The sequence below is a fragment of the Macrotis lagotis genome, chromosome 1 (genome assembly GCF_037893015.1).
Source record: "Macrotis lagotis isolate mMagLag1 chromosome 1, bilby.v1.9.chrom.fasta, whole genome shotgun sequence".
NCBI lineage: Eukaryota > Metazoa > Chordata > Mammalia > Peramelemorphia > Peramelidae > Macrotis > Macrotis lagotis.
The window spans coordinates 430,063,012-430,086,696 of NC_133658.1; the positions used below are offsets into that span (position 1 = coordinate 430,063,012).

At 34.6% G+C, this 23,685-nt stretch overlaps 1 protein-coding gene across 4 annotated transcripts in view; it reads left to right on the forward strand.

Moving 5' to 3' along the window:
* Positions 1-23,685, forward strand: part of TRAF3 (TNF receptor associated factor 3) — a 167,908-nt gene that overhangs the window by 86,131 nt on the left and 58,092 nt on the right. For all 4 annotated transcript variants that reach the window (XM_074213155.1, XM_074213154.1, XM_074213158.1 and 1 more), the window contains one exon: positions 905-1,025. The gene's annotated coding sequence lies outside the window, so the exon portion shown is untranslated. The remainder of the gene's footprint in view (positions 1-904; positions 1,026-23,685) is intronic.

Below are 23,685 nucleotides of genomic sequence, written 5' to 3' on the forward strand. Positions count from 1 at the left end.
CCTTGCAAACTCAGGAAATGAAATGTCTTTGTTGATTTGCTTTTAATTGAAATAATGTGCTCAGAGAACTGTATTCTTACTTTTACTAATCAATAAATTGACTTGGTGGCAGTTGTTGCAGCTAGCACTCTTTAAAATTAGGAGATATAATATAAAAAGGTCATTTATGCTCCAGTTGTAGTCTTGCATTTTGTAATGTAGCCTGGCTATCTCTTAATCCACAAATGGAACTATTAATTGTATATGATAACAAATACTTGAAAGATAATATTTCATATTAAAATTAAGTTGGTTTCTCATCTTGTAAAACAAGAGGGTTGAATGTGATGTCTTTGTCACCTTTTTGCTTTGAGTTCATTTTCTTTTCTTTATAATTCTCAGGGAGTGGAATCATAGCATCATAGAGTTGCTGAAAGGAATTTTAGAGTTCATCTAATTCTAATAGGATTAATGGTTAAGTGACATGTCTAAGATTATACAGATCTGTCAGAGACAGATCTGAGATTTGAATCTTAAAACCATTGCTGTCTCCAAATCCAGTGCACTTTCTCATATACCACACTGGCTCCCTTCGTGTGTGGATAGAGTAAAAAGGATTGGATTGAGCATAAGAAAACTTGTGTTTGAATGGAGCATAAGAAAACTTGTGTTTGAATGGTGACTTCTGCCTACTTTCTGTAACCTTTGAGCTAATTACTTACTTTCTTCAGGTATCATTTTTCTTCATCTGTAAAATGAGGAGCTTATATTATTAGATCTCTAAGTCCCTTCAGTTTCTAAGGTTTATCTGATATGATATTGTGAAGGATTATGTGATTTTAAGTTTCCATTTGCAAAAGTTCATTTTCTATGATTTTAAGACTTTCCAGACAAGATATTAATATGGCATTTACTTGCTTTTTAGCTAAGCAACAACCTCACACTGTTTGAAGAAAAATAAAGTTGAAACTGCTTCTCTGAAAACCTTTATTGAAGTCTACTCACTTCTCAGGCTTAGCTATCCCTTGCCTGCATATGACTTACAGGTATGTCAATAGGAAACTTTCAATTTCGTCATATACTGATATTACTAATTTGCTTTACTTAGAAGTAAAATTGCAATTCAACTCAAAATTATAATATATTTTTTTTCAGTTTCAGAAACTTTAAGAAGTTTTTGAGTGTCTACCATATATTATTTTTGTTTATGTTTTTATTTTTAATTTTTCATTTTTTTTATAGAGTTAGAGATGAAAGTAACTTATAGGTATCTAGATCTGCTCCCTCATTTTTGCAATGAGGAAACTGAACCTAGTTTCTTGGGAATTATATGGGATCACTTCATAAATGACTGAGTCAGCAATCTAATACAGGATCACTAGCTTCAAATTCAGTTGTGATACCTTTACATTCTCTTTAGGAATATTGTTTTGTTTAGATCTCATATACCAAATATGCAATGATATTTCAAGTTTATATTAACAAAGTATCTTTCCTACAGAATCTGACCACTTATTGAAATAAAACAGAAAGAATTACATGAAGATAAAAACATACTATAGGAGCATATTGGGTCCTTTAGTTTACTGAAATATTTGTTTCTTAACATAGTCTCTCCAAGATTTTGAAAAATAAAAATTTATAATTCTTTAAAAATTTTACTCAGTATGACATTATATAGAATATTTCATTGTAATTTGGAAACACAGTCATAAATTTTAAATCAGTGCACATTTAATTTCTATTCTTGATGGTTAAGTGGTATTTTGCTTCTGAAATGGACCCAAGTTTCATGTTTGAATATTTAGATGAATATGCAATAGGTTTTAAAGCAATAAAATTAATATCAAAATATATGTACACACATTTATGCTTGCATGTGATGTTTTTGAAAATTGCATGTGTAAAAAAAGTAAATTTTTAATAATCTTTAAAAAGAAAGTTGTACATATTTAATTATCAGATTTTGCTTCTTTATCTAGCATTTTGGAATGGAAAGGGATCATTCAGCTACTACTTCTTCCTTGAAGCATTTCCTGATTCCCTTTGCCATTGTAGTTACCATAATTCTTTCTTCCTTAAATTTCTCAGACCACTCTATCTGAACCCTCCTATAACTTAGTCATGTTTTAACTTTTATTGTAGTTATTTATATGCATTTCTTATTTCTACTTTTCTTAGTCCCTTCCAGCAAAAAGTTAATGATATACAATTTTTTCTTTCATTCTTATATCCTCTACAACAAGGACAGTCTCATACATAGAACAGACACTTGATATATATTTACCAAATTAAACAGAATTGACATTCATAGATGAGGAAACTGAGATGCAGAGAGGCTATATAAGTTTCTTAATTCACACAGCTGAATCAGCACTGGGAACTAGATCTGTTTATATCTCCATATTCTTTCTATATCATACTGCTATGAGAAAAGAGATGAATCCTGAAAATTATAGCATATTTAACTTCATAGAATAATTAAATTCTTTAAAATTACTTAAAATAAAATTCTTTAGTTTTATCATTTCGTTTTTCATGAAATAAAAATACTTAAGACAGCTCAGTGAATAGAGTGTTGGACCTGGATTCAAGAAGACCTGTGTTTAAATTTGACCTCAGACATTCACTAGCTGTATGATCCTGGGCAAGTCACTTAATCAACTAGAGAAGGAATAGCAAACCACTCCAGCATATTTGCCAAGAAAACCCCATAAGAGATTATGAAAGTTGGACATGTACTAAACAACTCAACAACAACAATAACGAAGATTTTTGTGCCTCTTATATTTACTGTTTGATCTTGGGCAAATCACTTAACCCATTTCATCTTCTGTTTCTTCCCCTGTAAAATGAAAGGGTTGAATCAAATGACCTCTATTTCCTTCTAGCTCTAAATCTCTGATTTTCTGATTTTGGGTTCATTTGAAGTGGTCAGGAGATGCACTAGTAGTAGACCAGAAATTTCACCCAGGTCACTATTCAGCTTGTAATGAGTAGAGTAACTCCCTGAATGAGTCTAATCAGGTTGAGTGAGCTTCTTTACATCCTCTGGACGATATAAATATTGAATTCAATAACAATTGGTTGATGCCACAATTTTTGAAGTCTGTCTTTTGGAAAATCATAATGGAGAGTGTTATTTTTCAAGTAGAGGTTAGACTGGATGGTCCCTGAAGTCCCTATCCATCTGCTGCCATTGATTTGAAACTACCCTTCTCTTCTAGAAAGGCCAGGGGTTCACAGGTCAGCTAGGCCCTTGGAGGCTTTCTCATTTTACAGGGAAGGCAATGAAGCTCAGAGATATTAAGTAATTTGTTCAAAATCACACAGGTAGCAAGGCACAAAGTCAGGACTTGACTCTAGGTCCTCTGATGGTACTGTATCTCTCCAATCCATTTCTTTCCTTCCTTTTTACCTAGATAGGTAAGTATGCTATTGGATTATAAATTTCTTTTGAAAAAGAATTATGCTTTAGTCTTTGTTTTTTGGGTTAGCTTTTATATCACCTAATAGAGAGAGAATAGATGATCAAATGAAGTCTTCTTTATGATCCTAAACATAAGTCAGAAGCTTGCTTATTGGATACATCTTAGCATTTTTTTTCTTGAAAATTAAAAACCATATATATTAGTTTTTGTCTATTGTCTTTTAATTGAACAAGGATATTTATTGTTATTTACTGTTAAGTTAGGGCATTGAGTAATTTAAAGGATTTTTGAAGAGGAGGGCATGGCAAAGTGGAGAACATACTGGATTTAGGATCCAAAGATTGAATTTGAATTGTAGCTCTGCCATTTACTAGCTTCTCCATGTGAGTCATCTAAAGCAGTTTCAAAGAATCTCAGAAGTGGAAGGAATGCCCCTTGACAATATCCCCCACAAGTGATTTTCCACCATCCACTTGAAGCCCTACAGTGACCAGTGTCTCCCTGTGTTCTAAGCACTTCATTCCATTTTTGAACAACTTAGAAAATTTTTTTGAACCTAAAACTGACTCTAGTGATGTCCTATGGGTCAAGTAGATCAGCCTAACCATCCCTCTTTCTCATGAGATTTCTTCAAAAATTTAGGAAAACAATCATTTCCACCCTTAAGTTTCCTGGAAATAATAATACTATTTATTTTCCAGAGTTGTTAGAACTAAATAAGATAAATAAGAATATTCTTTTTAATTATAAAGTACTAGCTCAAGTAAACTCTTGTTGTGTTTTTAGATGTTTGGTTAAAAAAATCTAATTGCTTCCATTTCCACAACCTCAAAGTTCTTTCTCAGTAGAATATCAAGTATGATTGAGAACCAGCTCTAATTTATTTCTTTATATGTGGCTTTTAACATTGAGACTTTTCTTAAGGTAGAAACACACCTGTATAATCATGCTTCTTCCTCCTGTCTATTCCAATCCTTTAGCCATTTCATGTCCCCATTGGCCTCCCTGAGTTTGCATTTTAATTTACAATCAAACAGTAAGGAAGCATCTTCAGTAACACTTTTGTGTTGACAGCAGCATTTGTTCTGTTTTGTTTATCTGATTGTTCCCTTTTTTGGTTTTCCCCGGGATTTCCAGTTCTTGGAACATCCTTTGGTCAGCAGATGCACTTTTATTTTCAGTTTCAAATTTCCAGCCAAGTTGCACATTGAGGTGAAGTACAAAAATATTTTTTAGTGTTGTCACATCTTGGCAACAGGAGGTAAATATATCTAAGAAATATTTACTCAATACTTTATATAGCTCCCAAGAATATTCTTTTTCTTTTGGGGGGGCATATTTATGACTCCCAGCTCTGTTTTTTCATTAAATATTCCCTAGTGTCATGCATTCTTGGGCTCACTCTTCTAATTCTCCCTTGCTCTGGGAGGGTGGGTCCCCAAAGCAGAGCTGGCAGCTTCTCCCTTCAGAGATCTCGGAGTATCCCTGAACTTGGGTTTTTCTTTTTCTAGTAATTTTACTTGAGTCCCTACTGGTATTCACCCCCATTAATTACCAGTTGATAATTAGCTTTTTAGAAGTGGTTATTTTTTTTTTTAGGTTTTTGCAAGGCAAATGGGGTTAGGTGGCTTGTGCAAGACCACACAGCTAGGTAATTATTAAGTGTCTGAGACTGGATTTGAACCCAGGTACTCCTGACTCCAGGGCTGGTGCTTTATCCACTGGGCCACCTAGCCACCCCTGAAGTGGTTATTTTTAATATAAGAACAGTTAATACAAAACACTCCCTCAAACTAGGGCACACCCTCTCCCACAGGTACATGGAGAGTCTATGAGAAAGTGGGCTCAAGCTTAGTGATTGCATAATAACAAAGATGGAAGTTCCTTTTTTCTTCTCCTTGAAATTTTGTGAAATTCCCCTTAGGCACAGTATTGCTTTCTTACTGGTCTGCTTGAATAGTCCTGTTAACTTCCTCTCTTCAGTAAGTATAATTTGTCTTTGGCTCCAGAGATATTCTGTATTCTGATGACTCTGCTAAAATGCCCTTGGGGAGTCCACAGTTCATAACCTTTTGGGGGGGGAGGGGGTTTGCAAGGCAGTGGGGTTAAGTGACTTGCCCAAGGTCACATAGCTAGGAAATTATTAAGTGTCTGAGGTCAAATTTAAACTCAGGTCCTCCTGACTTCAGGGCCAGTGCTCTATCTACTGCACCACCTAACTTCTCCTGGCCTCATAACCTTTTGAGGTTTATCCTCTATACAAGCCAGAGGAGAAGTCAGAGGCTTTCTTTCTCCCACCACATAACAGCTCCCTTTTAGGGGAGTTGCTGTCTCTTCTAGGTTATCCTTCCATTAGAGAATTCTGGGTTCTGAGTGGTTATGTTTTTATCCTAAACACACTGGATATGATTAAGTCTCCTCAGTAAATCCATGTAGTGTGCCCCATATAGTGTCATTTCATTTCTTCCATTGGTTTTTCACTCCTTCCAAATTGATTAAATATTTTTCACATCTAGTTTAATGCTCCTGATTCATTGATTCAATACAGATGTTCCCACTTAGGCTCTTCTTTGTAGTTACTTTAAATGAGGAGGGAGGCATTGAGTCACTCCTTTCTTCTTCCCAACACTGTCTTAATCAGCAATACATCCTTACCTATACTTGTGTTCTCAGTAGTCTTTTGGTAAATACAGGTATCCCTCAAATTACAGAGGTTATACTTTCAACAGTTTGATTCATCAGACATTTATAAGAATCTGTTATCTGCAGAAAATACTGTTCTTAGTAGGGGAGATACAAAGCATGAATGTGCTTGACGTGATCTAATATAGAGAAAAGACATATTCACAATTTACTTGACCCAAGAAGGAGAACCAGGAGTAGTTGGTAGAAGTTATAGAGATGCATATTTTTGTTTGATGTAAAGTAACATTTCCTAACAGTCATATCTGTTCTAATGTGAAATGGAATACCTTAAAAATTGATGAGTTCCTGATTCTATAGAGAATTCTATAGAGAAATTTGGAACTATGCCCAAAGGACTTTAAACCATGCATACACTTTGACTTAGAAGTTCCACTATTAGATCTGTATCCCCAGAGATGAAAAATAAAAAAGGAAAAGGACCTGTATATATCATGATATTTATACCAGCTCTTTTCTGGTGGCAAGGAATTAGAAACAGGGTAAACCCATGAGTTGGGGAATGACTGAACAAATTGTGGTGTATGATTATGATGGAATGCTATTCTACTATAAGAAATGATGAGAAAGATGCTCTCAGAAAACCTGGAAAGCTGAGACAAAGTGTACAGTGTACACAAAATCAGCAATATCGTAGGATGATCAGCTCTGAATGACTTAACTTTTCTCAGCAATACAGTGACCCAAAACAACTTTGAAGTACTGATGGTGAAGAATGCTATCCATCCTCAGAGATAGAGCTGATGATGTCTGAATACATATTGAAGCATATTTTTTTACTTCATTTTTCTTGAGGTTTCTTTCACAGTATGACTATTATGGAAATGTTTTTCATGACTACATATTTATAACCTCTATCTAATTGTTTTCTTTCTCAATGGGGGAGGAAAGAAAGAGAATTTAGGACTCAGAATTTTAAAAATTGAATATTAAAAATTGTTTTTACATGTAACTGGGAAAAATAAAATACTAAATTTAAAAAATGATGATTTGCTTGTCTTTGGAGGTTTTCATAGTTGGATGACCACTGATTTGGGGTTTTGGGGAGGAAAATTTTACTCAAGTATAGATTAAACTTGATGACCTTTAAGGTTTCTTCTAGCTCTAAGATTTTTGTGCATAAATTACTATTATACAAAATAATATTTCACAAGTACAAAAAAAGGGCAGAAACAAAATATAATGGAGAGGAGTCTTAGGAGCTATATGGAAAGTAAAATTTTATAAACCACTTTCCTGCATTCTCTCATAATGAAATTTGTTATATATATTCTTTTGGTGCAATACATTGAGTCTAGGTGTAATAAACACCCCCTTAAAATATAATGAAATTCAAATAAAATAGTTTTATGATCTAATAATAATAACATTTAAGTGACTGTAAACATACTGATGAGAATTTCTCCATTGGTGAATAATGCAATATTCTATTTCTTTTCATCCTATGCTGTTCTTTTTCATGCCTTTCTATAAATCCAAATTCAGAAATAATAGAAGTCTTCTTCTTGGTTTTTTTTAATATGCAGTTAAATACCAATGAAGCATTTGGACTGCTCTCTTACCCTTCATTTTTACTACACAACTGGCCCAACTCCTTTTCTAATCATAAATTTCATCAATAATATCCCTTTACAAGTAAGGCATTGATTATAGTATACTGCAGTCTGTTTGAAAACACTAAATACCTCCCACTTGCCCTTTCAGCTTTTTATGTCTTTCAACTCTAATTTCTTAGTCTTGAATCTTATTTTTCAACAAATTTTTCAGTGTTTTCCCCTATGCCTATCCTTAATATTGATGTCATTGACTGTTAGTGCTTATGTTAACTAAGTTTTACAGAAACACATAAGATAAATTTCAAAATAAAGATAATGAAAAGGAAAATATCAGAAATTATATTGGTTCCTGATTATCACATTATCACATTATTCATTACCTTTCTGCAAGAAATGAATGTTTATATATATCCTAACTTGTAACTTAGGGTAGTTCTAGTCTCAGGCTTCTTTTAGCTAGTCTGACTTTTGTAAAATAGTGAGGCAGCCTTAAAGCGAAGTATAGAACACAGGGCCAATACTCAAATGACTGGTTGTATTCTATACTTATTTCTTCCACAAACTAGTAATGTGACAATGAATAAGGTTATCCACCTTTCTGAGCCTTATTTTCCACATCTGTGGGAATAAAAGTATATGTTCCCATGGAGTAGTTGGGAGGATCAGATGATGCAATATCCATAAAAAACTATATAATGCAAATTCTAATTACTTATAAATGATCCTGTGTCTAATTTCCTCATTAAAAATAAATGTGCTTTCATTCAGTGATTGAAAAATTCTGTACCGGTTTGTATAGGTTTGAATTTGAGGGTTTATTTTAGCTTTCTGAAATGGATACACCAAATTAAGTTGTTAAACTGATAATCAAGTATCTTAAAACTACCTCTTCCTTCATCTCATTTAAAACTCATGACTTAATTTGTATATATTATAATTAATAAAATGTACAAGTAAGCATACAAATTTCATCATTACAATAATTTATGTTTAAAGACATTGTAAGTCAAGGAAACTTAGACTTTTGGTGAAAGAATTTTACTGATCTTAAATCCATATTATCATTTAATCAACCAAGCAAAGATGTAACTTATTATTAAATTGTAAAATATTGCCATATCTTTCAGTTATATTTTGATGAAACCTTTTGGAGGTTTCAGTGGTATAGGCCTAGCTGACTAGTTACCATTCCTGACCATCAATTAACATTTTGTTGTGTGCCCACAGAAATCTGGCTACCAATGAATCATAGTTTGCAACTTACATGAAGGTTGCATGATCAAATATTTCCACAGATCAGAATTGAAAACCACACCTGGCTTAAGAAAAATTTGTATACTAGAATCACAATCTTCATTTGTTTTAGACAACTGCATAAAATTAGAAGGGTGTAACAAATATATGTTACTACAAACAATAGTGGCTGGATATTGAGGTGTTTGGTTGCGGAGATAAACTCTATTCTGTCTTGAATTATCTTTGCAATGAATCAGGGAATGACTCAGCTCTAGTGGAATGACCAAAGGCAGTTAGAAAAAAAATTTTGGAAGTCATCTTAATTTCTCCCTTATTCCCTGTTGACTCTCCATTTAATTAAAGATGCCATCCCCCAAAGCTTTTTTACATTGCCTTCTAATTCTTTATTGCTCTCTATTATTAATTTTTATATTGAAATGATTATTAAACTATGTGTATGGCCTTACAATTGAACTTGGATAAATAAGATTACCTAACATCAAATTCCAATTCATAAATATAAGAATAAGTAAAAAAATTTTTTTTTCTAGACCCAATGACATCCCACTGTCATTGAATATTTCTTGGGAATCCACTGAGTCTCTAAAAGGTATTTCACAATGCACCATACCTTCAGCTGTGATTGAATATTTGCTTCTTCTTTTAGGAATTATTTTTCCTAGAGGAATATGAGGTTCTTATCTTTTGTTGTCTGGGAACTTTCCCTAAGTTGATTCTATCTGGGTATATCTTCGAATAATTTTGTGGACATAGTTATCTCAATGATTACTCCTCTTTTTATGACTTTATTCCAGTTATTAAGTTGATACACTCTTCTGCTATGTAGCTTTTTGAATCTTTGAAAGAGATTTAAAAAATCCACTTTTTCCTTTTGTCTATTTCTAAGTTGATTACAATGCATCTTTATGTTATTTTTTTCAAAAGCACTCTTAGAGGTTTTCTAAGATTGAGCTTGTGCCCTATTTTGAAACTTAAAAAGAAACCACATACACATGCATACACACACACACACACACACACACACACAGTACATATGGAATGCCTTGTATCACTGTTTTCTGTGTTGAGATACAGAGAGAGAGAGACAGACAGACAGAGAGAGAGAGAGAGAAAGAGAGAGAGAGAGACAGAGAGAAATTTCTTCTCATAAAGAGCTTACATTCTAATGGGGGAAGAAAGGCCCCCAGGAAGGTAAAAATTCCTCCTTATGGAGGAATATTGGCAGAGTCTTCAGGGACTTGGTGAGGCAGAAGCATAGTTACAAAAGGAATAAAGTTTGGTCAACCTGGACCCATCACCAAAATGGAGGCCCTTGGAAGAAATTCACTAATGGTAGAATGAAGATGGTATAATGAAAGGATGTTATAGGGGAAAAAGGTCCCAGGCCCTGAGGGAAGTTCCAGGGCTAGAAGGCAGAAATATAGCTGGGAGGTGAATGAAGGACTAAGGGTGATGGAATTCATTATATTTTCCCTGAAATTCATCATTCAAAATAACTTATAATCCTCGAAGATTCCTTTGTCTTGGTGCCTCCTTCCCATGATCAGTCAGTTTCTTTGTACACCTCCATTTTAAGGAAAATGCCCAGACCCCATAGTCACTTCTTTACTCCTCTCTGGACTCTACTCCTAACTCTTCAGACTGTTTTCTTCACCATCTCCCTTCTCCCCGTTTAATCCTCACTTTCCCAGCTTTTCAGCTTCCTTTTATATGTTGTCTTTTCCCATTAAAATATAAGTTTCTTAAAGACAGGGACTGTCTTTCTTTGTACTTTTAATTATATTCCTGGCACTTTGCATAACACTTGGAACACAGTAATAATTGTCTTTTAACTTGAGGGCATTGCCATTTTTCCAGAATTCAAAATTTATAACTTTGGATTCATCCTTGGCCTTTCTGACTCCCTCAATCCCCATACCCAAACAGTTGCCAAATCCTGTTGGTCCTACCTTCAAACATCTCTCTCTTATTACCCCCTCTCTTCTCTCATATAGCCCTTTCTCTAATTCAAGTCATCATTGCTTTAACTATAAGTAATGTATCTTCCTACCTATAGTCTTTCTCTTTTCAGTACTATCTGTCACATAGCTACCAAATTGACATTTCTAAAGAATTATCTGACCATGTCACCTCCTATTCAAAAATATTTTTGGTTACTTTAGTTACTTCTTATCTCCAGGGTAACATGATTGGGCAGCTAGGTGGTACAGTAGATGGAGCACTGGCTTTGGAGTCAAGAAGACTTCGAATCCAACCTCAGACACTTGATACTCACTAGCTGTGTTATCTTGGGCAAGTCACTTAACTCTGCCTCACATCTAGGACCATCTCTAGTCATCCTGATTCATATCTGACCACTGGATCCAGATGACTCTGGAGGAGAAAGGGAGGCTTGTGACTGAGCATTGAGCACCCTCTCACTCAACTCCAATTCATGTACTTGTTGTGGTATCACCTCCTTGATGTCATGGTCTTCTTTGAGGATGAAGGATAAAATATCATATTCATAAACATCAACATGCTTAAAGTTTTTACATTATTCCTTTTTCCATTCATGCTTGTTATTATCTCTTCTCATGCATTCTTCATTACAGTCATATTGTAAAGTCAGACTACCAACTGACATTCCATTTTCTTCCTTCATAGACAAATGGTCCCTCATGTCTGGTATACACGTCTACCTTGTAGATAGATTTTCTAGGATCCTTCAAAGGAAGGTGCCACCTCTTATCTAAATTTTTCCCCCTGATTTCCCCCCAATCTTGCCTAAATTTTAGCATTCTTATTTATAATTTGTATTTATATTAAGATAATAGAATATATGCTCCATAAAGGCATATTTTTTATTTTTTGCCTTTATATCCTCAGTGCTAGCATAGTATCTTTCACATAAAGATGTGCTCAAGAATAAGTGCATAAAATATTTGTTGTTATCTAAACTTTATATACTTTCCAGCACTTAGCGTAGTGCTCTATACACAATCAATACTTGGTAAATACAGATTTAATTGAATTCTCCCCATTTTTATTTTAAGAATTGAATGTCGGGGGTGGCTAGGTGGTACAGTAGATAGAGCACTGGCCCTGGACTCAGGAGTACCTGAGTTCAAATCCAGCCTCAGACACTTAATAATTACTTAACTGTGTGGCCTTGGGCAAGCCATTTAACCCCATAGCCTTGCAAAAACAACAAAAAAAAAAAACAAATTGAATGTCATATTTATTTATTTTTAACATTTCTTTTTTTAATTCCAAATTCTCTGCCTGACCCCATCGATTGAGAAGGCAAGGAATGTTATATCGATTATACATATGAAGTCATGTGAAACATTTTCATATTAGCCATGTAACCAAAAAAAGACAGAAGAAATTAAGTGAAAAAACTGCTTCAATTTGCACTCAGACTCTAGTTCTCTCTCTAGAGGTAGAGAGCATGTTTTATCAATAAGTCCTTCAGAACTGTCTTAGATCATTTTATTGATCAGAATTAATCAGTCATTCACAATTGATCAGAATTAATCAGTCATTCACAATTGGTCATTTTGCAACAATGCTATTACTGTGTTTAATATTTTACTGGTTCTACTCTATTCATTTTGCATCAAAGTATATTTCTTTCCAGGTTTTTCTGAAACCATTCTGCTCATTAATTCTTATAGCACAATAACATTCCAACACTTGTTTAAGTCATTCCCATCTCCTCAATTTCCAATTTTTGTTATATAAAAAAGTTGCTATAAGTATTGTTTTATATATGTGTGTGTGTGTATATATATATATGGATCCTGTTTGTTTAGATTTGTCTTGGTAAGAAAAGTGTTTTATAATTGTGTTCAAATAGTTCTTGGGTATGTCTTACTGGTTGACTCCTGAGTATTTTATATTGTCTATAGTTATTCTCTTTCTATCTTTTATTGCTAGACTTTATTGGTAATATTGTTATGGGTTTACCTTACATCCTACAATTTTGCTAAGGTTATTAATTGTTTCAAAAAAATTTTAGTCATTTTTCTAGGATTCAATAAGTATAACATCATATCATTTGCAAAGAGTGATTATTTTGTTTCCTCATTGACTATTCTAATTCCTTCAATTTCTTTTTCTTGTCTTATTGCTAGAGCTAGCATTTCTAGTACGATGCTGAATAATAGTGGTGATAATGACATCCTTGTCTCAACTCTGTATTGGGAAGGTTTCTAGCTTATCCCCATTACAGATAATGCTTGCTGATGATAGATTCTTTTCATCATTTTAAGGAAAACTCCATTATTCCTGTGTTTTCTCATGTTTTTAATGGGAATGAACTTTTTTTTGTCAAAAGCTTTTTTTGCTTCTATTGAAATTATAATGATTTTTGTTGTTTTTGTTATCAAGATGGTCACTTTATGCTGATAGTGTTTTTAACATTGAACTAACCCTGAAATCTTATATCAATCCCACTTGGTCATAATATATGATTTTTGTGATTTATTGCTGTAATCTCCTTGCTTGCATTTTATTTAAAATTTTTACATCAAATTTTATTAGAGAAAGTGGTCTGTGTTTTCTTTCTCTGTTTTTGCTCTTCCTAACTTAGGTATGAATACCATATTTGTGCCATAAAAAGAATTTGCTAGAACTCCTTCTTAGCCTGTTTTTCCAAATAATTTCTATCCTTTGGGAACTAATTATTTTTTAAAAGTTTGATAGAATTGAGAATCCATCCAGGCCTATGGATTTTTCCTTTGGTAACTCACTGGTGGCTTGTTCAATTTCTTTTTCTAAGGTGGACTTATTTAAGTATTCTGTTTCCTAATTGAATTTTTAATGAATAACTACTGTATTGTCAAGTCAGGAAGCATTTATTAAGTCCCTACTATGTTCCTAAGTTGCCATCCTCACTTTCTGCTTGTTATTTTCTAGGCTCTATACTAAGATCTGAGTATTCAAACAGAGGCAAAAAAAAGTTTCTGCTCTCAAGGAGCCTACAATCTAATGGGGGGGGGGGCAAAGCATGCACACAATTTCAAACGAACAGGTTGTAAACAGGAGAAATTGGAGAAATCTCATCAATAGAAGAAAAACCATTAAGGAGTAATCAGATAAAATTTTAGCTTAAATTTGAAGGAAACTATGGAAGGCCAGAAAATGTACATGAGGAAGAAGAAAATTTTAGGGATGAGAGACAACAATCTGAAGATGTAATATTTTGTCCAGGAAACAGCAAAGGGGCCACTGACACTGGTCACAGAGTACATAGAGGAAGGTATGATGTAGGAATACTAGAAAAGTAGGAAAGGATCCCACATTATAGAGAGCTTTAAAATGACAAATTAAGGATTTTCTTTTTAATCCTGGAAGTAACAGGGAGTCAGTGAAATTTATTGAAAGGGTGAAGAGGGCTGTGGCACATCTGACCTGTATTTTAGGAAGATTAATTTGATAGCTTAGTGGAAGACATACTGGAGAGGGGAGTGATTTGAAGTAAGGAGATCAAACAAAGGCTCTTGCAGTTGTCCAGGTATGAGGTGATTAGAGCCTGTACCAGGGTGATGGCAATGGCTGAGGAAAGAAAGGGGCATATAACAGAGATATTAAAAGGTAGAATCAACAGGACTTGAATATAGGAGGGGAGAGAGAATAGTTGAGGTAACAGCTAGATTTTGAGCCTGAGTTACAGAGACAGTAGTGGTACCTTATACAGTCATAAGAATGTTAGGAAAAGGGGGAGGTTGGGGAAGGGATAAAGAGAATGAGTTCAGTTTGAGAAATGTTGAGTTTAGATGTCTATAGGATTTACAGATGGAGTTGAGAGACTGGAAGTTACCAGAGAGGTTAAAGCTAACTGGAAGATCTTAAGAGTCACTGACATATGGTGACTGGTGAGATCCCTAGGTGAAATAGTATAGAGAGAAAATAGTATAGGACAGAGCCTGGGGTGGAGACTCTTACTTAGTGAGCAAAGGCGATAGAGGAGTAGTGAGACAGGTAGGAAGAGAATCAGGGCAGAGCACTGTCATGAAAACCTAGAGAGAAGAGTGTTATCAAGGAAAAGAGAATGATGGGCAGAATCAGAAGTTGGAGAGAAGTAAAAAGGTTGAAGATAGTGAAAAATAGAAGATTTCTTTATTTGATCCTGGAGGCAATAGGGAGCCATTAAAGTTGATTAAATAGTGGGCTTAAATGGTCAGATCAGATCTGCACTTTAGGAACATTAACTTGAGAGCTGAGTCAAGGATGGACTAGAGGACAGAGTGACTTGAGGCAGAAAATCAACCAAGAGGCTATTGAAGGAGTCCAGTTATGAGGTGAAGAAGTTCTGGACTAGGGTGGTGGCAATGTCAGACTTCAAGAGAAGTTTAGAGAAAGAGAAAGGTAGAATCCACAGAATTTTAGGAGGGATTAGCTAGGGGTTGGTGAGTGAGAATGAGAATTTGAAGATGATAAGTTGTTAAGTCTACCATAGTGACTACAAAGATAATGCTATCCTTCACAATAATAGGGAAATTAAGAAGAAAGATATTTGTTTAAGATAGCTGTATTGGGGGCGGCTAGGTGGCGCAGTGGATAAAGCACCAGCCCTGGAGTTAGGAGTACCTGGGTTCAAATCTGGTCTCAGACACTTAATAAGTACCTAGCTGTGTGGCCTTGGGCAAGCCACTTAACCCCATTTGCCTTGCAAAAACCTAAAAAAAAAAAAAAAAAAGATAGCTGTATTGATTTAACCAGTTCAATGGACAGTCCATTTATTTACCTGCATTTAGGTACCTACATACCCAAGTATTTGGACAAAAACATTTTTTATTCATTTAGATTTTCCTATATAAATTTCTATATTGACCAAATTTTTTAAGGTTTTCTTTTCATTAAAGATTAAGGATATTATTTGAGTTTTACAATTTTCCCCCCAATCTTACTTCCCTCCCCCCCCCCCCCCACGGAAAACAATCTGTCAGTCTTTACTTTGCTTCCATGTTGTACATTGATCCAAATTGAGTGTGTTGAGAGAGAAATCTTATCCTTAAGGAAGAGACAAGAAGTCTAAGAAGTAACAAGATCAGACAATAATATATCTGGGTTTTTTTTTTCTAATTTAAAGGGAATAGTCCTTGAACTTTGTTCAAACTCCATGGCTCTTTATCTGGATACAGATGGCACTCTCCTTTGCAGACAGTCCAAAATTGTTCCCGATTGTTACACTGATGGAATGAGCAAGTCCTTCAAGGTTGAACATCACCCCCATGTTGCTGTTAGGGTATACAGAGTTTTTCTGGTTCTGCTCATCTCACTCAGCATCAGTTCATGCAAATCCCTCCAGGCTTCCCTGAAATCCTGTCCCTCCTGGTTTCGAATAGAACAACAGTGTTCCATGACATACATATACCAGTTTGCTAAGCCATTCCCCAATTGAAGGATATTTACTTGATTTCCAATTCTTTGCCACCACAGATAGGGCTGCTATAAATATTTTTGTACAAGTGATGTTTTTACCCTTTTTCATCATCTCTTCAGGGTATAGACCCAGTAGTGGTATTGCTGGCTCAAAGGGTATGCACATTTTTGTTGCCCTTTGGGCGTAATTCCAAATTTCTCTCCAGAAAGGTTGGATGAATTCACAGCTCCACCAAGAGTGTAATGGTGTCCCAGATTTTCCACAACCCTTCCAACAATGATCATTATCCTTTCTGGTCATATTGGCCAATCTGAGAGGCATGAGGTGGTGCCTCAGAGAACCTTTAATTTGCATTTCTCTAGTAATTAATGATTTAGAGCATATATTGACCAAATTTTTAAGTAGTTATGGATCTTACTAAAGAATCTTTGTAATGCCTTGTGTTAGCACATTTCTGTGCTTCTGTTAGCAAATAGAGTATCTGAAAAGCAGCACCATACATAAGAAATTTCTCTTCCATTTGAACTGTGCATTAGATAACCTCCAAGATAGTACTGAATATATTAGTGAATATACAATTGTGTTTAATGTCTCTTTGACATTATTACATAAATGGAATCATAGAATGATGGTATCTCTTGTTCTACCTCACAAGGAATCTTTTATGATGATACTATATGATTGGAAACTCCTTGTTGGGGGTGTGTCATAGATTTAAGAGAACCCCCTTTTTCTGATAAGTCAGTTTTTAGAATCAATCAATCAGTAACATTTATTAAGTACCTACTGTGTCAGGAATCATGTTTTTAAAAATATAATTTTTAATCAATCAAGTGAATAGGAGAGAATTATTTGATGATGATTTCTTGACTTTATAATTTTGTTAAGGATATACAGGAGACATTTTTGAGAAAATACTGTACATGACTAACAAAAAATTTAATTTTAAACAAAAAAACTTTTCTGTTGTTGTTCTAGTTGTGTCCAAGTCTTCATGACCTCAAATGAGGTTTTCTTGACAAAGATACTGGAGTGGTTTGCCATTTCCTTCTTTGGTCCATTTTACAGCTGAGGAAACTGAAGCAAACAGAATTAAGTGACTTGCCTAGAATCAACAGCTAGTGTCTGATCTCAGATCTTCCTGACTCCAAACCTGATGCTCTATATACTGCACCAAATAACTGCAAGTGTTCAGAAAAAGCTATTAATACCCTAGAATATTTCATAAGACACTGACAAGAAAAGGCATCAACAATGACTGAACTAAGTGATACTTTCTCATAATAATGTCTTAGTTTAGAATCTTTTAAAACATTTTTGATACTTGTGATAACCAGTACTTTTTGACTTTCTAAAAAGTTATCTTGATAGATAGATATGAAGCTCAGCATGAGTACTACAACACAAGATGATGACATGTCCAATTAAATGCTATTTCTTGTTGCTTTGTATGCCAATTTTTTTTAATTGTCTATTCAGGGAAAAACTGTGAGCTCTTCTATTTAGCTACAATTTTTTATGGATTTGGAATCAAAGGAGTTGAAATTTTGCTTTACTACTTAGTTCTTGTTTCACTAGGCCTTAGTTTCTTCAACTGTAAAATGAGATGGTTATATTAAATGGTCTCTAAGTTCCCTTTTATCTCCAAATATGTGATTCTTCTGATTTTATTTATAACAAGGATATCATAATTGATAAGTTTCATTTCCTATAGAAATATAGTATGTCAAGTTACTGATTTTTGAAGGATCTCCTATTCAGTGTGCCAAGTTAATGTTAATGGTCAGAATACTATGATTCTTAACATCCTCTGACCCCTTTTCCACCATTCTATTGTCAATAAACACAACACTTGCACAGGAAGAAGACATTTTACATTTTCCTTGTTTTATGCCTTGCCTTGGCAATTCATCACCATGTGGTCAGCCATCAGGTGCTGAACTGCTTTGTACTTAATTAAACCTGTCTTCAGTGTATTCAGTTTGTCACTGGACTGGACTCAAAACTCTCTTAGCTTGGTGGACTTCCCAAAGATTTTACTCCATAGGCAAAGCATTGGAAAACCTAGGATCATTGTTATGATATAGCTTCACAGTGAGATTAAGTTCAGCAATATACTAAATAGCTCTATTGCAGAATAGTTGAAGTAATAATATGTAAATGTAAATGAGGAAATCTCTTAGGATCTAAATTAGTTATCTATTAGGAGTTTCATGTTTTGTATGTGTTTTTCTTCTGTTCTCAAGAGGAAGTAGTTTTGTAATTTATCTCAACCCTTATTTTAGCTGAAAATTTATGATGTTAGGGTATTTTTCTCTACAACCTTCTTTGGTAATATAATAAGTGCAAAAATACTAATCTCTTAGTAAGAAGATTTTTAGGATTTTTGATAAAATTCAAGCAGCACTTTTTTACTTTTTTACATATTCATCTATCCTGCTGACTTTTAGCTTTTCTAGGACTTTATTTGAACAAGTTAGGCCCTCCATTGCAAAAAAAAAAAAAAAGGATATGGTTTTATTATTGACCTCTACGTAAGCTTTGGGTTTCTTTTAACTTAGCAAATTATCATTGGAAGAATATTCTTATGAGAAATTTATGTCTATTTGAAACAGTTATCTGTTCATCTGCTTTTCTTGTATGAGTGGAATATTGCCTCTTGAAATGATTTTGTGATTGGGTGAATTAATTTCTATTTTAGCTTCAAATGTGCCAGATTCTTTTCATCAGCATCACCCTTGAGGTATTCTAAAAACATTAAAAGGCAATATACATTTCCCAGACAATGAAGCCTTGGAACTCAGCCACCATCAAGGCAACACAGCTTTGCTGGGTTGGGCAAATGTGTAAGTTCGATAATAGCAGGATATTGAACCAGCTGCCATTAAACATTATAAAGTACTGTTATTGTTCAAAAGAAGAACTCTTAAAATACTCCAAATTATCACATAATTTTTCCCTTCCTCTTTCCCCCACTTCTTCTCTTAAGGATTTCTATCTAGCTAAAAAGCTTATCTCAGAAATAAGACATGCTAAATTATGAAGGGAGTTCTTGTTACCAAGTTATAAAACTTGTGGCTAATCTACAAAGATGTTCTTACATCTATCCCATATTTGCCAAACAAGCCTTAGGAAACTTTTTAACTAGTCTTCTTCATATGGCCATTAATAAGCCTGAGGAAAACTGATCATTGGTTTCTCATACGGCTGTAAAATACATCCTTTTTCACTGAACACCTATGACTATATTGTTGTAAAGAATCATGTGTTTTATTTCTTCTCCATAGTACCTGGCTTATTTTGGTTGTGTAGTACAGTGGTGACATTATGCTGCTTGACTGTGCTGCTAAGCTGTGTCACTCCTCGTGGCCACCACCATTGTCTGGATCAAGCTATTTCTCCCCACTTAGTCCTTGACTCTTCCCCTCTGCCTTGACTTTCCCACTTATTGCTCAGCTCCTCTGATCTGAAGGAGTAATTTTCCATTAAATTAGGAAAACCTCAGGAAATAATGGAAACACTTCCAGTTCCAGCATGGTAGTTGTAACCTTCCCCAGTCAAAATACCTACTTGTTGCCTAAAAGGAAAAATTTTCTCTCCCAGTTCTATGAGGTTACAGAAAGTTAATCAGTAATTCTCTTTCTACTCTTCTAAATCCCTAGCTAGAAAATTTCTGTGGTAAACTATACACCAGTTGTAAAATCTTTTCGTTCATTATTTTTACTTAAAGGACCCTTAAAGTTCATTCAACTCCTTTTTCATTGTGGAGATGAAATAACCAAGACCCCAAATCAAAGAGAAACTTCCAGTAACAAACAATTCAACTACCGAGGCTCCATAATCAGGATTACACAGGATCTGGCAGCATCTATATTAAGGGTTCTTAGGGATTGGATGATACTCCAGAAGGCAAAAGATCTTTGTTTACAACTGAGAATCAACTACCCAGAAAAACTGAACATCCTCTTTCAGGGACTTTCAAACTGTCCTATTGAAACAACCAGAGCTGAACAGAAAGTTTGATCTCCCAGTATAGGACTCTGGTGAACCATAGAGGGGGTTGGAAGAGAAGGACTAACTATGAGGAACTTGATGATATTGAACTGTTTGTAGTCCTGCATGGGACTTTTTCATTTATAAGAGCTGTTAGAAGGAGCATATATAGACAGGACAAAGGAAGGAGCAGAATATAATGGTATAATGTAGTAAAAAGAAGGAGTCAATGGTTGATAAAAGTACTGGGAGGAAGGGAAAGAAGATGAAGAAACTAAGAAATTTCACATAAGAGTCAAGAAAAAAACTTCCAATGGAGTGGAAAGGGAGAAGGCAAGGGGGAATGAATGAGCCTTCATTCTTATCTGAAATAGCTCAGAGTTAATAGGGTGAGGAAATCTATCTTACCCTAGAGAAAAATGGGAAGAAAGGGACGGGATAAGGGGGAATGGGGGGAAGGAAGCTGGGAATGGGTGATAGAAGAGAGGGAAGATTGAGGGAGAGGGTACTCAGATACAACATATTTTTGGATAGGGCCAGGATAAAAGGAGAGAGAGAGAGAATAGGAATAAATGAGAGTGGGGAGGAATAGAGTGGAGGGATATACAGCTAGTAATAGCAACTGTGGGCAAAATATTGAAGCAACTTCTCTGGTGGACTTATGATAAAGAAAGCAACTCACCCCAGAGACAGAGCCATTGGAATCTGAACACCAACTGAAGTACATTTTTGGTTTTTTCCCCTCTCTTTCTATTCTTGAGGTTTCTGATCTTCTTGGGGGGGGATTTATGTTTACTCTTACAACACATTCAGTTTCAATCAGTGTATAGCATGGAAACAATATAAAGACTATCAGACAGCCTTCTGTGGTGGGGGGGAAGGGAGGAGGGGGGAAAATTGTAAAATTCAAAACCTTACAAAAAAGTTATATGTAGATACTACTATTGTATATAATTGGGAAACAAATAAAATGAAGGAAGGAAGGAAGGAAGGAAGGAAGGAAAGAAAGAAGGAATCAATCAGTACTGGTACCCAGGTCTCCTCACTCCCAATCCATGTTTTCTCCTACTACACAGTCAGGTTTGTATCACTGCCTCAGTAGGATTTTGTTCTTTATCATCCAGCAAGTCTCATCAAATAATATTTTCTGAATAGCCTTAGATTATTGAACACTGAATAGAAGAATGAATTTGCTAAAATTTTAACTGAAATATTGAATAAAGAAGTCAAATGCTCACATTTGATTAAAATGAAGCTGTCTATTCCTGTAGAAATAAGAAATATTAAATTACATAAATAAAATTGTTCATATTTCCATAATATTTTTTGGTTTATGACCAATTAGCAAGCAAATTATTATACTAACAGTTCTTCACCACAATGGTGTTTTGGGCTGCCAGAATGGTTTTCCTAAAAAAGCAGTTTTGACTCTGTCATTCCCCTACTCAGTAAATTCCAGTGATTTCCCATGACACATGAATGATACCTACTACATGAATCTTTTCCTGATTCCCCCCAATTGTTAGTGTCCTACCCCTCAAAAACTTATATATATTTATATGCCTGTTGTTTCCAAAGTAAGTTCCTTGAGGACAGGACCTATTTCAGTTTTGTCTTACTATCACTAACATTCAACATAATGTTTGGCATATAATAGTTGCTATATACTTATTGATTAATTTTTTTTCAGGGATATTCCAAAAATTATTTCTTCATAGGGCTTCTTGGAGATTAGATTAGAAAACTTCTCAAATCCTAATAGAATCTGTGATCCACTTAACTTATAATTGGAATGAACAATTTGCATATTTATTAATGCAAAACTATTTATATGTATTATCAATTAATTAGTTATAATAAAATTTTCTACCATTGTTGGTCATTAGTGTCAATCAACATGTTGATAATTAAACACTCTATTTGAATTCCTATAGTGTGTGAATTTTACATCTTTAATTTTTAAGCAGGGACAGAGTCAATTATTATTTTTTCTTAATGTCCTAAGGTTAGTCTTAAGTTAATTAAGTATACATAAGTCTTCTAATTAAGGAATTTGTTAGTTCTCCCCTGCTAGGGACCTTAGGCAGCATTTCATTTCTAGCAATGGTGTGTCGATGTGTATATGTACATTGTTTTGCCTCCTCTTATAGCATATGATGTATTTCTAGACCATTTTTTTAATTACTCACATTAACAAATTTTTGCCCCATATCCTTGCAGTCCTGCCAATATAGTATCTTAATTACTTAAGTATATGGCCTGTGATCTCATCAATTTCAACATTATCTTCAACATTTCAAATTGCAAGTCATCTCTGCCTGTTCTTCTTGGGCAACTTTCATCAGGATCACTTAAATGTGGTTTATGAGACTGAAAATTGATTTTAACATTGGTTTAAGGGAAATATAAATTATAAAAGAGAAAACTACTACAGTATATGATTTCTGTATTGTAGTGTAGCTATTCTTGCCATGGCTTCCTTCTTGACTAATCAGAAGTTATTTCTTCTTGTGGTGTTCTATATTATCTCTTCATAATCCCTTGAGTGCACTAAAAATGAATTGACAGTCCATATATCCAGAACAGTATGTTGTATAACTCACAGTTTAGGTAGCTATGTATTGGATGATTTATGTCATGTTGGAAGAGATTGATGACTTAAAAATATGATTTTCTTGCTGGAGCAACAAGAATAAAGGCAAAAAAGAGGGTGAAGAAGAAGAAGGAAGGAACTTTCTCCTCACATCTATTCCAGTTCCTCATAGTATTCCTGTCTCTATCAACATCTCTCAAACCTCCACTGTCAATCTGCTTATCCTTTTAACTACTTCTGTTTATTAACAAGACAAACCATCTCTCAGCTTCAAGCATCTTCTTTGCCTCCTCCATGCCTGAAAAACCTTTCCTCCTCATCTTCCTGACTTCCATTAAGTCCTAACGAAAATTCCATCTATAGAAGGGAACTTTTTCTAACCTCACTTAATTAGTAACTTCCCTCTTTTAATTATTTCCTATTTTCCCTATATATAGTTTATTTCTACATTTTTTTCCTATTTGCAGTATCCTCCCATTAGGTGAGGAGTTCTCCAGGGCAGAGACTATCTTTTGCCTTTTTTTTATCCCCAGCACTTAACACAGTGGTTGACAGTAGGTGTTTAATAAATGTTTATTGACTGACTATGAGTCATTCAGACTTGAAATGAGTTATCTACAGTTAAGCAACTGGCAATCCCTGTTTGAGTCTATTTCTACAATATCTCTTCTTTTTGATCCCACTGCAGTTATTATAGTTTTACCCAAATGTTTGTAAATAGCCTTAAACTTGCCTCTTCTGGCACTCAAGAAGAGCTGATTCCTCTCAGAGGCTATCTTCTGGCCATCCTTTCCGGTACTT